This window comes from Xyrauchen texanus, chromosome 17, assembly GCF_025860055.1.
Source record: "Xyrauchen texanus isolate HMW12.3.18 chromosome 17, RBS_HiC_50CHRs, whole genome shotgun sequence".
Lineage (NCBI taxonomy): Eukaryota > Metazoa > Chordata > Actinopteri > Cypriniformes > Catostomidae > Xyrauchen > Xyrauchen texanus.
The window spans coordinates 1520001-1526624 of record NC_068292.1 but is presented as its reverse complement, the minus strand read 5'-3'; the positions used below and the strand labels follow the sequence as shown (position 1 = coordinate 1526624).

Genomic DNA, 6624 nt, shown 5'->3' with positions numbered 1-6624 from the left:
GCTACTTTTCCTGTCATCCTTCCCATATGCTCTTTAAATATTTGGGCATTCTCCCTCTGGTGTGCTGTGCCTTTGATATCAGAGGGGATACAAAATAATATCTGTGCTTTGAAAAGCAATTTTATGGCGAGAGGGATTTGTATAAATAGTCCCTCGTTATACATGCCATGGGCCACTGGATACTGATGTGAAAATTGTGATAGGCTTCTAAATAGCGATGAAAAATTAATGACTACAGGGCTGCTGAAATGGTGTCAGGCAGATGCAACTGCATAAGGACATCAAGGCTCAGGCATGGCAACCAGGGATTTCCTCGTCCTGACTGAAGAGAGGAAAGTTTTCTGAAGCTCCTTTTCCACCATCAGGTTGCCATTGCTGGTGCCGAATCCAGTGCCCGATCTGGGACTTCTAAAGACATGTCTTTCTGAATTCATTTATTTTCCTCCTCCATCTAAAATAAAAATATTTTATTTAAAAATCAATTTGGTCTCATGACAAGTTGTACAAATTTTATGAGATGGTAAAATTAAAATAAATCACAAAATAATGGTTTGTACAAAATGTAAAAATGTTAGTCATAGGGAAAAAATTAATGAACCAATGTATAATGTTATTACAAGTTTAACCCCTAACCCAAACCTAAACATGGGGCCGGTGCATAAACATAGCCATTAACTTAAGACTGCGTCAAACAATTTAGTCTGACTGAATAAAAGATCCTAGAGAAAGCCTGTTGCATATAACAAGCACACATCTGTCTTTAGAATGACAGTCTAATTCCCATTGTACTGTAGGAAAAGTAAGACACTAAACGACTTAAAGAACAAAATGTCCGACAGTGGGCGCTCAACATAGTTTTTCTTTGCTGAATATATTTGCTTATTAGAAGAATGTGATGCTTCAAAATAGTAGTGATTTTTAATTAGTGATTTTAACTCAAATTACAAAAAAACAAATAAACAATAAAAAAAACAAGATATTTTGCTACCATTGTAGAAGTCAAATGTGTGTCCCAAACCACGCACTTCGGCACTATTTTAAGTAGTGTGAGTAGTATGTTTATACTGAAAATGCAACAAAAAGAAGCGTATTACAAGTATCCGGATGATGCACTTTTTCAGCGTTTGTGGAATGTTGGACACTTCATGCACTCTGTGAACACAGCTTGCCATACATAGCAGAAGGGGCGGAGTTACTGGCAGCGATGGTGATCTGGCAAAACAAATGTAAATAATGGAGAATATGACAACTAGTGAAACTTATGTGAGAACTGCACCTTACATGCTGTGTGAATATGTATATTATTGAGAATAAGTGTTGAACTGAGGATGGATAGCACGCTAAAGCTAGCAGCATCACAATAGTTGGGTTTGAAATGTCACTTCCATCAGCTGTTAAATGGAGAACGCTTCTTTGTAGTAAAAACAAAATCCTCAGAGTTCCATTTTGGACATTAATACACTTTGAAAATGTATACGCTACACGTTAAGTGCATAGTTTATAGTGAGTCAATTGGGACACAGCAAAGTCTTCTACAAAGTCTAAACTGAAGCCCCCACTGGCTCAGCTTTTCCATGGCAACATAAAATGTAAACAAATGTTATCCTATGGGTATGATGTCTTACATATTTTTGTCTTAAAGGTGTTGTAGGTGATTTGTTTTTCATAGAAAAGTATGCAAAAGTTTTGGTCTCAAAATTATTTTTGGAGGGCAGGGTTTTGGAATGAGGGGGCATGGCTAATTCAACAACTCAGTCATGTGAAAGCTTCAGAATGCTAAAATCGCTTACATTTTATGCATCTGACTGAAAAGTTAAGACCAAAATTTTAGGCAACTGCCTTGTTAGACGTAAAGTCTTACCACTAACCCAAACCCTAAACCTGACTATGATTTTAATAGCAAAATAACTGTTTTGTTCCAAGAAAGAAAGATATATATATATATTGAAAAAACACTAACAAGTTTTCCTTGTTCTTGTTTTGATATTAGCTGTGCTTAGGTGCATTGAGCAAATAGAGTAATATTTTAAGCCAGGTGGGCTCATTACGTTGATCGCAAGGATTTACTTTTTAATTGCTCACTTCTGCAGGCGTATGCAGTTTGACTGACAGGCTGCTAATGTGTGCACACTTTACATGGATGTGTGCTAAGAGAATGCTTGTGACAAACCGCTTACATGCCTAAAGTCAAAAGTAAACCTCGATTTGGACACGAATGCTCAGCGTCTGTGTACAGGCCAACGCACGCCTGTCAAAATATACTCCATTTGACGGTGCGCGCATACAAATGCAGTTGGCACTATGACTGAACGAGACACCAGACTATTTCTCTTTAGGAGTTTCGATCTATAAATATGTCTATATATTCATTCAGACTTGAGTTATACAGTACAATTACAAGTATCTCCAGACCACTTCACACACATGTTCTTGACGTGCACATCCACTGTTGATGTGTTACCCTTTGCCTCCTGTTGTCTACTGGTGATTACATCTTCTTCTAGCACATCTTTGTGACAACAATGGCTGGATAACGGATGAACTCAATAATTAGTGCAAATAATTCCAGGCACATGCTCATTGTGCATGTTCAAAGACGCATGGTTAAAAAAATTGGACTCTGCTGCTGATGAGAATTGCGTCACGTGTCCTGATAATTTTTGTCCGAAGTATACTTTGGGCTGAAACGATCAAATACACCTGTCTTGGTGAGGTATTAATTTAAATACAGTCAGTTATGTCAAACAGTGGGACAAATAAGCTGATTTGTATCAAAATGTCAGACTTTAAAAACCTGCCGCTGGGGGGGCCTGGTAGCTCAGCAAGTAAAGACGCTCACTACCACACCTGGAGTTGCAAGTTAGAATCCAGGGTGTGCTGAGTGACTCCAGTCAGGCTTCCTAAGCAACCAATTGGCCCGGTTGCTAAGATGGGTAGAGTCATGTTGGGTTAACATCCTCGTGGTCACTATAATGTGGAGAATAACATGAGCATTCACACACGCTAGGTCTTCGCTGTAATGCGCTCAACAAGCCACGTGACAAGATGCGCGCATTGGGAATTGGGCATGCCCATTATTTCAAAAATGTATACTGCTGTTAAAAACTTTTAAGGCTGTTAATTAGTTTTTGTATTTTTGTTCCTTTTTTATTTATTTCTATTCATTGCTTTGATTTAGTTTCTTTGTTCTTATTTTACTACAGACTGTTATATTGAATAAGTACTTGAACTTGAAACTGCACTAACTGCACATAACTAACAATTTAGTATTATTATTTGCTGTGGTATCAACATTAGTATTGAGAGTTGTCAAATATCACTGCTGTAGTATTATACATGCAGAAGAATGGAAACGACATGATTTGAATCTAGGATTTACCTAATCTTAATCCTGGAACTCCTCAATGTCATAAATTAGATGGCCCAGGCATCAACAATGTTCAGAAAAGCCCCTCTGCCCGACCTCCTGAACTTCCACACAGAGTTAAAGCAGACTTCTCTTTGAAAGGTTTCCAAAAAACCGAATACTAACACATTTCATCTTAATCCAAGAACATGCTACAAAAAGACAGCACTTTACCGATTTAACCTTCTAAAATGTACAGAATGCATTTAAATCCACGATTTATACAATACCTAGGATTGCTAGGGAATTCATAAAATTGCTTTGAACTGTGGTAACTTGTATAACTGACAAATTAATGATTATAGCCTGATTTACCTCTTTAAAATGTGTGTAAAGTTTTATCCATGTTGTTCAACCAAGGAATTAACCAGTATGATTTGTAACCAGGGATTTTCATGTTTTGTTACCTACACATACAAATATTAATGAAAGAATGTCAAATTTGGAAGGAAGCTGATGATAACGAATATCATGTCTCTTGTACCATTCAAAGGCGATTTGGGGATAATGATGGGCTCCGTTCGCCGGGTAAATCCCCTCGAACCACCCGCCTCAACGTTTCGCTTGCTTGCTTCCGTCCGAGCTCGGCCGGCCGGCCGATCCCTTGAGCCGCCACCTTCGGGTCTGCTCGCCCAGTCTGAGCCTGACGCACAGAGGTCCACTTTGCTTTACCGGGTACCGCAAGCGTGAGGCTGGACAAACTCCTGTTCAAAATGCGTCCGGCATCTAGATTGGTTCGCAGAGGTAGACCTGACAGACAGGTGATCAGGCACCTGAGCCATTTGGGGCTTCAGGTCAACTGGGAAAAGAGCAAGCTCGCCCCGGTTCAGAGCATCTCTTTTCTAGGCATGGAGTTAGACTCAGTCTCAATGTCAGCACATCTCACCAACGAGCATGTGCAGTCGGTGCTGAAATTCCTCGCCACCTTCAGGCCGGGCACAGCGGCCCCTTTAAAACTTTCCCAGAGGCTCCTGGGGCATATGGCACCCTCCGCGGCGGTCGCGCCGCTGGGGTTGATGCATATGAGACCGCTTCAGCACTGGCTTCAGGCTCGAGTCATGAGACGAGCAACCTCAATGTGGTGACGGACATGCTGTCACGACAACGCTTGCCCGGTGGAGAGTGGAGGATTCACCTCCAGTCGGTCCAGCTGATTTGGGAACGATTCGGCAAGGCCCAGGTAGACCTGTTTCCCTCCCGAGAGACCTCCCACTGCCCGCTCTGGTATGCCCGAACAGAGGCACCCCTCAGAGCAGATGCACTGGCACACAGCTTGCCCTCGGGGCTGCACAAGTACGCATTTCCACCAGTGAGCCTTCTTGCACAGGTCCTGTGCAAGGTCAGGGAGGATGAGGAACAAGTCACCCTAGTGGCTCCCTACTCCTTGTACTCCTTGCAACAGCCCCTCCCTGGCGAATTCCCCTGAGGAAAGATCTTCTTTCTCAGGGACGGGGCATGCTCTGGCATCGGCAACCAGACCTCTGGAACCTCCACGTCTGGCCACTGGACAGGATGCGGAAAATCTAGCTGGTCTACCACCTGCCGTCGTAGACACGATCAACCAAGCCAGAGCCCCCTCTACCAGGCAACTTCACACCCTGAAGTGGCGCTTGTTCGCAAATTGGTGCTCTTCCCGGGCTGAAGACCCACAGAGGTGTGCAGTTAGGTCAGTGCTCTCATTCCTGCAGGAGAGGCTGGAGGGGAGGCTGTCCCCGTCCACCTTGAAGGTGTATGTTGCTGCTATCACGGCCCACCACGACGCAGTAGACGGCAAGTCTTTAGATAAGCATGACTTAATCATCAGGTTCCTAAGAGGTACCCGGAGGTTAAATCCTTCCCGGCCAAGCTTGTTCCCCTCCTGTGATCTCTCAGTGGTCCTCTTGGGACTTCAGAGACCCCCCTTCGAGCTGCTAGAATCAGTTGGACTCAGGGCCCTCTCTCTAAAGACTGCCCTGCTGATCGCGCTCGCCTCCATCAAGAGGGTCGGGGACCTGCAAGCGTTCTCTGTCAGTGAAACTTGCCTGGAGTTCGGTCCAGCAGACACACATGTGATCCTAAGACCGTGACCGGGCTATGTGCCCAAGGTTCCTACCATGCCATTCAGAGACCAGGTAGTGAACCTGCAAGCGCTGCCCTGGGAGGACGCAGACCCAGCCCCTTCGTTGCTGTGTCTGGTACATGCTTTGCGTACCTATTTGGACCGCACGCAGAACTTTAGACGTTCTGAGAAGCTCTTTGTCTGCTTTGGTGGACAGCAGAAAGGGAACGCTGTCTCCAAACAGAGGCTTTCCCACTGGGTAGTGGACACCATTTCATTGGCCTATCACACCCAAGCTGTGCCCCCCCCTTGCAGGACCGAGCACACTCAACAAGGAGTGGTGTGTCCTCTTGGGAACTGGCCAGGGGCGCCTCCCTGGCAGACATATTTAGAGCAGCAGGTTGGGCAACAACTAATTCCTTTGCGAGATTTTACAATCTCAGGGTTGAGTCAGTATCGTTTCTCAGGTCCGAGCTGGTAGAACTCGGTTACATGCTGACGGACTGGCCGGGTGGATTGCTTGCTCCTAGTACCCTTTCCCTCGGCCGAGGTAAAAAAAAAAAGGAATTCGCCGACCCAATCCACTGCGGGGACTCAAATCTAGCCTGTACTGGAATAGGTGCTCCATAGGCCGGGACTCCTGCATGGACACCTCCTGTGTGCATTTTCCGCGGTACGGTCTCCTTACGAGTGGACTGCGTCTCCCTTAGGCAGTTCCAGCTGCCCTCTGGTTGCCGTGTTGTAGCAACCCCCCCCCCCTCCTTGAGGCTGGATCTACCACTGCGCCATTTTTCCACATGTGACCTGAGTGGCCCATGTGATGTATTTACCACTTTTTCCTCCCCGCCCTTGGGCAGGTGTGGTATCTGCAGGGTCTTTTCCCCCTGAAAGAATAGGAAACTGGGTAAGACCCCCTTCCCACGATGCGTGTAAGGGCCCCAGCCGTTTGACTCTATGCGAGAAACATAGAGAGAAAAGAGGCCCGGCTAAGCTCGGCCCGTTCCCAGGTTGGCAAGCGTTGCCTTGTTCCCCTGTTTAGGGTAACCAGAAGGATTCTGATGACTTTTATGTGGCATTGGGGAAGGGTACGTGCAGCCTGACACAACTGGTTGCCTTTCCACGTGAAATTCTTGCCCTCTTGTGTCAGCAGTACATGTACACGGCTCAGCGCATGGCGTGA

General features: G+C 45.1%; 1 long non-coding RNA gene across 2 annotated transcripts in view; it reads right to left on the bottom strand.

Annotated features, from left to right (window-relative positions):
• Nucleotides 1–213: 213 nt before the first annotated feature.
• The window catches only part of LOC127658422 (uncharacterized), a 25277-nt gene continuing 18866 nt past the window's right edge, over nucleotides 214–6624 (bottom strand). For both annotated transcript variants that reach the window (XR_007972381.1, XR_007972382.1), the window contains exon 3: nucleotides 214–451. This is a non-coding gene — a long non-coding RNA (uncharacterized LOC127658422). The remainder of the gene's footprint in view (nucleotides 452–6624) is intronic.